This window comes from Sciurus carolinensis, chromosome 16 (genome assembly GCF_902686445.1).
Source record: "Sciurus carolinensis chromosome 16, mSciCar1.2, whole genome shotgun sequence".
Lineage (NCBI taxonomy): Eukaryota > Metazoa > Chordata > Mammalia > Rodentia > Sciuridae > Sciurus > Sciurus carolinensis.
The window spans coordinates 37107684-37119806 of record NC_062228.1 but is presented as its reverse complement, the minus strand read 5'-3'; positions in this window follow the sequence as shown (position 1 = coordinate 37119806).

Sequence of the window (12123 nt, the reverse complement as noted above, 5' to 3'; positions counted from 1 at the left end):
TACAAAGCAATAATAACAAGCAGCATTGTATTGGCACCAAAATAGACAGATAGACCAATGGTATGGAATAGAAGATACAGAGACAAACTCACATAAATACATTATCTCATACTGGACAAAGGTGCCAAAAATATACAATGGAAAAAAGATAGACTCTTCAACAAATTGTGCTGGCAAAACTGGTAATCCATATCTAGTAAAATGAAATTAAGTCCCTGTCTCTCACCCTTTACAAAACTCAACTCAAGATGGATCAAGGATCTAGGAATTAGACCAGAGACCCTGCACCTAATAGAAGAAAAAGTAGGCCCAAATCTTCTTCATGTCAACTTAGGACCAGACTTCCTTAACATGACTCTCAAAACCCAAGAAATAAAAGCAGGAATCAATAAATGTGATAGATTCAAACTAAAAAGCTTTTTCTCAGCAAAGGAAACAATCAATAATGCAAAGAGAGAATCTACAGCATGGGAAAAAATCTTTGTCACACACACTTCAGATAGAGCACTAATCTCCAGGATTTATAAAGAACTTAAAAATCTTTACATCAAGAATACAAAGAATTCAATCAATAAATGGGCTAAGGAAGTGAGCAGACATTTCACAGAAGAGGACACTCAATCAACAAATATATGGAGTAAACATTCAACATCTGTAGTAATTAGACAAATCCAAATCAAAACTACCCTAAGATTTTATATCACTCCAAATAGAATGGTTATTATCAAGAATACAAGCAACAATAGGTGTTAGCAAGGATGTGGGGGAAAAGGCACACTCACACTTTGCTTTTGGGATTGCAAATTGGTACAGTCACGCTGGAAAGCAGTATGGAGATTCCTCAGAAAACTTGGAATGGAACCACCATTTGTGTAAAACGAATCAAAATGCATTATGCTGTCATGTATAAAAATTATGAACAAAAAATTATGAACAAAAAATTTAAAAAAGAAAAAAAACTTTGCAACTTTTAAATGAAAATACTTCAACATATAGGTAAGAATGAATCAATAAATATGATAGCATCAAACCTAAATATTTCTGAAGAGCAGAGATAACAATTAACAGAAGGAAGAAACACCTGGCAGAATGGGGAAACTGTACTCACTACTCTTCCAACAAAGGATTAACATCTGAAATATAAAACAAAGTAGAAAAAATTCAGCATTATAAAAGCATATAATGCAATCAATAAATAGGCAAATGAATGGAACAAAAACCTGTCAAAAGCATGTGTCCAAAAATTATAAAACAAAATTGTTCAATATCTTTAATCATCAGGGAAATGCAAATGAAAACTACATTGAGATTCCATCTCACTCCAGTCAGAATGGTGAGCATTAAGAATGCAAATTTTTAAAATGTTGGTGAGGACAAGGTGGAAAAGGAATGCTTATATAATCTTAGTGGGAATGAAAATTAGTGTAGGCACTATGAAAATCAGGGAGAAGGTTACAACAAAAGCAAAGAAAAATAGTACTGCCATATGTTCCATATAAACCGCACCTCAGTATTTATCCAAAATAATTAAAGTCAGTATATTTTAGAGATGCAAGCATACTCATGTTTATTGTAGCACAAATTCACAATAGCCAAGTTACAGAACCAACCCAAGTATACATTACCAGATGAATGGATAAAGAAAATGTGGTATATACACACAATGGAGTTTTATTCTGACATAAGAAGAACCAGACACAGAGAAGAATATTATCTTTTCCCTCATGTGGAAGCTACACGGAGGAAAAATAGAGGGGAAAAGGGACTCCATGAAAATAGAAGGAAGACCTGTAGGGTAGAGAACATGCATCAGGGAGAAGAGTAAGGTTTGGGGAGTACTGGGGAGTAAAACTCATCAAATGTTTTATGTATGCAAGAACATGCCAAAATAAAACCCAACATTCTATAGGGTTAATATGCATCAACAAAAAATTCAAGAAAACTTTTAAAAAAACTTCATTGAGATTTATCTCATTCCAGTTAGAATGGCAATCATCAAAAATACAAATAACAATAAATACTAGTGATGATGTGGGGAATAAAGAACTAATTTATATGACTGGTAGGAACATAAAGTAGCACAACTACAATGAAATTAAATAGTACTACTAGATGATACAGAAGTACCACTCTTCAGTATCTATCCAAAAGAATTAAAATGTCAGCACACTTTAGAAAAACATTCATAGTATGTCTCTCATGGCACAATTAATTAGAGAAGCCAAGTTACAGAATTAGTTCAGGTATTTGTCAACAAATGAATAAAGAAAATGTGATTTTATATACACACACATAAGGGAGTATAATTCACCCATGAAGAATGAAATTGTAATTTTCAGAAAAATGGAGAGAACTGGAGACTCTGTTTTTAAGCTATTTAAGTTAGACTGAGAGAAAAATATCATGTTTTCCTTCCTATGTGAATGTTATTGAGGAATTCAGGTCTAAAACAGGACACTATGAAAATAGAAAGGGTAGAAGAAGGGAATCAGGGGAAGGGAGAAAGGAAGAGTGAAGTTATTGGGGAGTGAAATTGATCAAACTGTGTTTGTATGTTTGTGCATACATGCCATGAGACCTACCATTTCACTTACCTGAGATGTGCCCACTAAAAAAAGAATGATTATCAATTCTTCTTAAATTGCTCCCCCCCAAACTGAAATGCATGAACCTTTGCCAAACTTGTTTTGATATCAGCAGTATCCTTATACAAAACCCAGATAAAACCACAACCAAAAAAATATGAAAGATAACTACAAATCTATATCTTTATCTCTGATGAGCATAAATGCAAAATTTCCCATTAAATTCTACCAATCCAAATTCAATAACATATCAAAAAGGCCTTGCACTGTGATCAAGTGGAATTCATCCCAGAGATGCAAAATGGTTCAACATATGGAAATAAATAAACATGATATAACACATCAGCAGAATGAAGGACAAAAACCATATGATCATTTAAATAAATTAAAAAAGCATTTGATAATATTCAACATCCTTCATGATAAACTTTTAGAACATTATATATAGAAGGAACATACCACAAATTAATAAAGATTACATATAAAAAACCCATAACCAATATCATACTATATGAGAAAAAACTGAAAGCATATCCTTAAAAATGGGAACAAGATGTCCACTTTGATCACTCATTTCATATAGTAGAACTGAAAATCTAAGCAACAGAAATTAGGTGAGGAAAGAAGGAAATAGTATTCAAATCATAAATAATAGGTTAAATTATCCATATTTATGGGTAACATGATTCTATATAGGATAAATTAAGTATGTCAAAAATTATTAAAATTCATAAACTCAGTAAAGTTGCAGGATACAAAATCAATGCACAATGGTTTCATTTTTATATACAAGCAAGTTGCTGAAAAAGAAATTAACAAAACAATCTCATCCACCAAAAAATAAAATATTTAGGAATAAACTTAACAAATAAGTGAAAGATCTCTTCAACAAAAACCAGAAACACATATAATAAATTATAAAGAACACAAAAGATGTAGAAAGATATCCAATTCTCATGAATAGGGAAAATTAATTTGTTAAAATGACCCTACTATCCAGTACAATCTATAAATTCATTGCAACTCCAATCAAAATTTCAATAACTTTCATCATAGAATTAGAAAAAATCCTAAAATTCATATGGAACCACAAAAACACAGAATAACTAAAGTAATTCTCTGACATGGGGGAAAGAACAAGGTTGGAGACCTCAAAATACTTGACTTCAAAACACATTAAAAAGCTACAGTTACTAAAACAGCATGGTGCTCTTATAAGAATAGAAACAGAACCAAAAGGAGGGAATGATAACCCAGAAAATAATCCACACTTATACAGTCAACTGATCTTTATAAAAACACCAAGAATATTGAGTGGAGAAAAGAAAGACTCCTCAGTAAATGGTGCTGGTAAAATTGGCTATCCATATGCAGAAGAATAAAATTAGATACCTTTCTCTCACCATACAACAAAATCAACACAAAATAGATTTAAAACATAAATATTAAATCTTAAACTGTGAAATTACTATGAGAAAACATAAAGAAAATGCTTGAAGACATTAGTTTACATAATAATTTCTTCAATAAAACTCCAAAATCGAGCTTCTCCAGGTTCTCGGAACGGAACTGGCCCGCTAGTGAGAGCCTGTCTGAACAGAGCACGCTCCGAGTCCCGGAGCTGCTGCAGTGCAGTGTACTCCTGCAAAGAACCAGCGGAGAGGCTCGATCTGCAGTCAGCCTCAGGGATAAGGTCAGGGCAGCCGGAGACCTCTTCAGGCGGCTCTGCCCACTCCGGCTGCGGGCTCTCTTCACGGGGCGATCCAAGATGGCGGCCTAGAGGGAGACTGCACCTCCGGTCGCTCCACAACCCAGGAGTTAAGAAGGGGAGGCATTGAGAGACTCGGACTGAAGTGGAGCCACGGGTGAGTCTGCCCACTGGGTAAAGCTCGGCCCGGGTGGCAGGCCCAGATAGAGGTGGCTTATCGGAGCCGGGCAGGGCAGCTAGAGTCATCCACAGGCAGTCCTGCGCACTCCGGCCCCGCCCACACAGCCAGCTTCTCCAGGTTCTCGGAACGGAACTGGCCCGCTAGTGAGAGCCTGTCTGAACAGAGCACGCTCCGAGTCCCGGAGCTGCTGCAGTGCAGTGTACTCCTGCAAAGAACCAGCGGAGAGGCTCGATCTGCAGTCAGTCTCAGGGATAAGGTCAGGGCAGCCGGAGACCTCTTCAGGCGGCTCTGCCCACTCCGGCTGCGGGCTCTCTTCACGGGGCGATCCAAGATGGCGGCCTAGAGGGAGACTGCACCCCCGGTCGCTCCAGAACCCAGGAGTTAAGAAGGGGAGGCATTGAGAGACTCGGACTGAAGTGGAGCCACGGGTGAGTCTGCCCACTGGGTAAAGCTCGGCCCGGGTGGCAGGCCCAGATAGAGGTGGCTTATCGGAGCCGGGCAGGGCAGCTAGAGTCATCCACAGGCAGTCCTGCGCACTCCGGCCCCGCCCACACAGCCAGCTTCTCCAGGTTCTCGGAACGGAACTGGCCCGCTAGTGAGAGCCTGTCTGAACAGAGCACGCTCCGAGTCCCGGAGCTGCTGCAGTGCAGTGTACTCCTGCAAAGAACCAGCGGAGAGGCTCGATCTGCAGTCAGCCTCAGGGATAAGGTCAGGGCAGCCGGAGACCTCTTCAGGCGGCTCTGCCCACTCCGGCTGCGGGCTCTCTTCACGGGGCGATCCAAGATGGCGGCCTAGAGGGAGACTGCACCTCCGGTCGCTCCACAACCCAGGAGTTAAGAAGGGGAGGCATTGAGAGACTCGGACTGAAGTGGAGCCACGGGTGAGTCTGCCCACTGGGTAAAGCTCGGCCCGGGTGGCAGGCCCAGATAGAGGTGGCTTATCGGAGCCGGGCAGGGCAGCTAGAGTCATCCACAGGCAGTCCTGCGCACTCCGGCCCCGCCCACACAGCCAGCTTCTCCAGGTTCTCGGAACGGAACTGGCCCGCTAGTGAGAGCCTGTCTGAACAGAGCACGCTCCGAGTCCCGGAGCTGCTGCAGTGCAGTGTACTCCTGCAAAGAACCAGCGGAGAGGCTCGATCTGCAGTCAGTCTCAGGGATAAGGTCAGGGCAGCCGGAGACCTCTTCAGGCGGCTCTGCCCACTCCGGCTGCGGGCTCTCTTCACGGGGCGATCCAAGATGGCGGCCTAGAGGGAGACTGCACCCCCGGTCGCTCCAGAACCCAGGAGTTAAGAAGGGGAGGCATTGAGAGACTCGGACTGAAGTGGAGCCACGGGTGAGTCTGCCCACTGGGTAAAGCTCGGCCCGGGTGGCAGGCCCAGATAGAGGTGGCTTATCGGAGCCGGGCAGGGCAGCTAGAGTCATCCACAGGCAGTCCTGCGCACTCCGGCCCCGCCCACACAGCCAGCTTCTCCAGGTTCTCGGAACGGAACTGGCCCGCTAGTGAGAGCCTGTCTGAACAGAGCACGCTCCGAGTCCCGGAGCTGCTGCAGTGCAGTGTACTCCTGCAAAGAACCAGCGGAGAGGCTCGATCTGCAGTCAGCCTCAGGGATAAGGTCAGGGCAGCCGGAGACCTCTTCAGGCGGCTCTGCCCACTCCGGCTGCGGGCTCTCTTCACGGGGCGATCCAAGATGGCGGCCTAGAGGGAGACTGCACCTCCGGTCGCTCCACAACCCAGGAGTTAAGAAGGGGAGGCATTGAGAGACTCGGACTGAAGTGGAGCCACGGGTGAGTCTGCCCACTGGGTAAAGCTCAGCCCGGGTGGCAGGCCCAGATAGAGGTGGCTTATCGGAGCCGGGCAGGGCAGCTAGAGTCATCCACAGGCAGTCCTGCGCACTCCGGCCCCGCCCACACAGCCAGCTTCTCCAGGTTCTCGGAACGGAACTGGCCCGCTAGTGAGAGCCTGTCTGAACAGAGCACGCTCCGAGTCCCGGAGCTGCTGCAGTGCAGTGTACTCCTGCAAAGAACCAGCGGAGAGGCTCGATCTGCAGTCAGTCTCAGGGATAAGGTCAGGGCAGCTGGAGACCTCTTCAGGCGGCTCTGCCCACTCCGGCTGCGGGCTCTCTTCACGGGGCGATCCAAGATGGCGGCCTAGAGGGAGACTGCACCCCCGGTCGCTCCAGAACCCAGGAGTTAAGAAGGGGAGGCATTGAGAGACTCGGACTGAAGTGGAGCCACGGGTGATTCTGCCCACTGGGTAAAGCTCAGCCCGGGTGGCAGGCCCAGATAGAGGTGGCTTAGCAGAGCCGGGCAGGGCAGCTTGAGTCTTCCCATGGTAGTCTTCCACACTCCGGCAGTGGGCTCTTCCCACACGGCCAGCTGCACGGTGCAGGCCCACAGTGAGAGCATTTCCGCACAGAGCCAGTTCCAAAACGTGGAACCAGTAGGGGGCTAGGGGCAGTATTCTTCGAATGAGCTGCTTTATCAGATTCCTCCAAGACATCAGGCTACTGAAGGCTGGGAGGTGATACACTGGAAATCTAGTGGGACACTATAAGCCAATAGTGGAAAACTGCAATATCTCAAGGTCCCATTGACAACTGACCATTATGAGAAAACAAGGGAAGAAAATGTCCCAAGCAAACCTAGATACTACATCAATAAAACCCAATGACAGCAGAGCAGAAGAAATGACAGAAAGGGAGTTCAGAATATACGTAATTAAAACGATCAGGGAAGCTAATGAGGAGATGAAAGAGCAAATGCAGGCATTGAAGGAGGAGATGAAAGAGCAAATGCAGGCATTAAATGATCGCACCAATCAACAGTTAAAAGACCAAATACGGGAAGCAAGAGATCATTTCAATAAAGAGTTAGAGATACTGAAGAAAAACCAAACTGAAATCCTTGAAATGAAGGAAACAATAAACCAAGTTAAAAACTCCATAGAAAGCATAACCAATAGGATAGAACACCTGGAAGACAGAACCTCAGACATTGAAGACAAAATATTTAACCTTGAAAACAAAGTGGAACAAACAGAGAAGATGGTAAGAAATCATGAACAGAATCTCCAAGAACTATGGGATATCATGAAAAGGCCAAATTTGAGAATTATTGGGATTGAGGAAGGCTTAGAGAAACAAACCAAAGGAATGAACAATCTATTCAATGAAATAATAACAGAAAATTTCCCAAATCTGAAGAACGAAATGGAGAACCAAGTACAAGAGGCTTATAGAACTCCAAACATACAAAATTACAACAGACCCACACCAAGGCACATTATTATGAAAATACCTAACATACAAAATAAAGACAGAATTTTAAAGGCCGCGAGAGAAAAGAATCAAATTACATTCAGAGGGAAACCAATAAGAATATCAGCAGATTTTTCAATCCAGACCCTAAAAGCTAGAAGGGCCTGGAACAACATATACCAAGCCCTGAAAGAAAATGGATGCCAACCAAGAATCTTATACCCAGCAAAACTTACCTTCAAATTTGACGATGAAATAAGATCCTTCCATGATAAACAAAAGCTAAAGGAATTTACAAAAAGAAAGCCAGCATTACAGAACATTCTCAGCAAAATATTCCATGAGGAAGAGATGAAAAACAACGATGCAAATCAGCAACAGGAGGCGCTAGCCTAAAGGAATAGCCAAATAAAGGAGAAACCAAATCATGTCAAAAACAAATATGAGTCAATTGACTGGGAATACAAATCATATCACAATAATAACCCTGAATGTTAATGGCCTGAATTCATCAATCAAAAGACACAGACTGGCAGATTGGATTAAAAAGAAAAATCCAACAATATGCTGCCTGCAAGAGACACATCTCATAGAAAGAGACACCCATAGACTAAAGGTGAAAGGATGGGGAAAAACATACCATGCACACGGACACAGCAAAAAAGCTGGAGTATCCATCCTCATCTCAGATAATGTGGACTTCAAACCAAAACTAGTCAGAAGGGATAAAGAAGGACATTACATGCTGCTTAAGGGAAGCATAAATCAGCAAGACATAACAATCATAAATATCTATGCCCCGAACATTGGCTCACCCACGTACGTCAAACAAATCCTTCTCAATTCCAGAAATCAAATAGACCACAACACAATAATACTAGGTGATTTTAACACACCTCTCTCACCACTGGATAGATCGTCCAAACAAAAATTGAATAAAGAAACTATAGATCTCAACAACACAATCAGCAATTTAGACTTAACGGACATATATAGAATATACCATCCAACAAAGAATGAATACACTTTCTTCTCAGCAGCACATGGATCCTTCTCTAAAATAGACCATATTTTATGCCACAAAGCTACTGTTAGTAAATACAAGAAGATAGAGATACTACCTTGTACTCTATCAGATCATAATGGATTGAAATTAGAAATAAATGACAGAATAAAAAACAGAAACTTCTCCAATACCTGGAGACTAAATAATACACTATTATATGATGAATGGATAACAGAAGACATCAGGAGGGAAATAAAAAAATTCTTAGAAGTAAACGAGAACAAAGACACATCATATCAAAATCTCTGGGACACTATGAAAGCAGTACTTAGAGGAAGATTTATTTCATGGGGTGCATTCAAAAAAAGAAGTAGAAATCAACAAATAAACGAGTTAACACTACAGCTCAAAGCACTAGAAAAAGAAGAGCAGACCAATACCAAAAGTAGTAGAAGACAGGAAATAGTTAAAATCAGAGCCGAAATCAACGAAATCGAAACAAAAGAAACAATCGGAAAAATTAATAAAATAAATAGTTGGTTCTTTGAAAAAATAAATAAAATTGATAAACCCTTAGCCACACTAACAAAGAGAAAGAGGGAGAAAACTCAAATTACTAAAATTCGGAATGAACAAGGAAACATCACAACAGACACGAGTGAAATACAAAACATAATTAGAAGCTATTTCGAAAATCTATACTCCAACAAAACAGAAAACCTTGAAGACATCAACAAATTTCTAGAGACATATGAACTACCTAAACTGAACGAGGAGGACATACACAACTTAAATAAACCAATTTCAAGCAATGAAATAGAAGAGGTCATCAAAAGCCTACCAACAAAGAAAAGTCCAGGACCAGATGGGTTCTCAGCCGAGTTCTATAAAACCTTTAAAGAAGAGCTCATTCCAATACTCCTCAAACTATTCCATGAAATAGAAGAGGAGGGAACCCTACCAAACTCGTTCTATGAAGCCAATATCACCCTGATACCTAAACCAGACAGAGACACATCAAGGAAAGAAAATTTCAGACCAATATCCTTAATGAACATCGATGCAAAAATTCTCAACAAAATTTTAGCAAATCGCATACAAATATATATTAAAAAGATAGTGCACCACGATCAAGTGGGTTTTATCCCAGGGATGCAAGGTTGGTTCAACATTCGGAAATCAATAAATGTCATTCACCATATCAACAGACTTAAAGTTAAGAATCACATGATTATTTCAATAGATGCAGAAAAAGCATTTGATAAAATACAGCATCCCTTCATGCTCAAAACACTAGAAAAAATTGGGGTAATGGGAACATTCCTAAACATTATAAAGGCCATCTACGCTAAGCCCATGGCTAATATCATTCTAAATGGTGAAAAACTGAAAGCGTTCCCCCTAAAAACTGGAACAAGGCAGGGATGCCCTCTTTCACCGCTTCTATTCAACATCGTCCTTGAGACTCTAGCCAGAGCAATCAGACAAACCAAAGAAATTAAAGGGATACGAATAGGAAAAGAAGAACTCAAACTATCCCTGTTCGCTGATGACATGATTATATATTTAGAGGAACCTGGAAATTCCACCAGAAAACTTTTAGAACTCATAAGTGAATTCAGTAAAGTAGCAGGTTACAAGATCAATGCTCATAAATCCAATGCATTTTTATACATAAGTGATGAATCTTCAGAAAGAGAAATTAGGAAAACTACCCCATTCACAATAGCATCGAAAAAAATAAAATACTTGGGAATCAATCTCACAAAAGAGGTGAAAGACCTCTACAATGAGAACTACAGAACACTAAAGAAAGAAATTCAAGAAAACCTTAGAAGATGGAAAGATCTCCCATGTTCCTGGATAGGCAGAATTAATATCGTCAAAATGGCTATACTACCTAAAGTTCTATACAGATTCAATGCAATTCCAATTAAAATCCCAATGATGTACCTCGCAGAAATAGAGCAAGCAATTATGAAATTCATCTGGAAGAATAAAAAACCTAGAATAGCTAAAGCAATCCTCAGTAGCAAGAGCGAAGCAGGGGGTATTGCAATACCAGATCTTCAACTCTACTACAAAGCAATAGTAACAAAAACGGCATGGTATTGGTACCAAAATAGACAGGTAGATCAATGGTACAGAATAGAGGACATGGACACAAACCCAAATAAATACAATTTTCTCATACTAGACAAAGGTTCCAACAATATGCAATGGAGAAAAGATAGCCTCTTCAACAAATGGTGCTGGGAAAACTGGAAAACTATATGCAATAGAATGAAACTAAACCCCTATCTCTCACCCTACACAAAACTCAACTCAAAATGGATCAAGGACCTCGGAATCAGACCAGAGACCCTGCATCTTATAGAAGAAAAAGTAGGTCCAAATCTTCAACTTGTTGGCTCAGGATCAGATTTCCTTAACAGGACTCCCATAGCACAAGAAATAAAAGCAAGAATAAACAACTGGGATAGATTCAAACTAAAAAGCTTTCTCTCAGCAAAGGAAACTATCAGAAATGTGAAGAGAGAGCCTACAGAGTGGGAGAATATCTTTGCCAACCATACCTCAGATAGAGCGCTAATTTCCAGAATCTATAAAGAACTCAAAAAACTCTACACTAAGAATACAAATAATCCAATCAACAAATGGGCTAAGGAAATGAACAGACACTTCACAGAAGAAGATGTACAAGTAATCAACAGATATATGAAAAAATGTTCAACATCCCTAGTAATAAGGGAAATGCAAATCAAAACCACCCTAAGATTTCATCTCACCCCAATTAGAATGGCGATTATCAAGAATACAAGCAACAATAGGTGTTGGCGAGGATGTGGTGAAAAAGGAACACTCATACATTGCTGGTGGGGTTGCAAATTAGTGCAACCACTCTGGAAAGCAGTATGGAGATTCCTCAGAAAGCTTGGAATGGAAACACCATTTGACCCAGCTATCCCACTCCTTGGCCTATACCCAAAGGACTTAAAATCAGCATACTACAGAGATACAGCCACATCAATGTTCATTGCTGCTCAATTCACCATAGCCAGATTGTGGAACCAACCTAGATGCCCTTCAGTTGATGAATGGATAAAGAAACTGTGGCATATTTATACAATGGAATATTACTCCGCAATGAAGAATGATAAAATTATGGCATTTGTAGGCAAATGGTCGAAATTGGAGAATATCATGCTAAGTGAGATAAGCCAATCTCAAAAAACTAAAGGACAAATGATCTCGCTGATAAGCGGATGAGGACATATAATGGGGGGTGGGAGGGGCTAGCATTAGGTTTAGGGTTAGGTTTAGAGTTAGGCTAAGGAGAGCAGTAAGAATGAAGGAAAGAAGGACTGTGTAGAGGGAAAAGAGGGG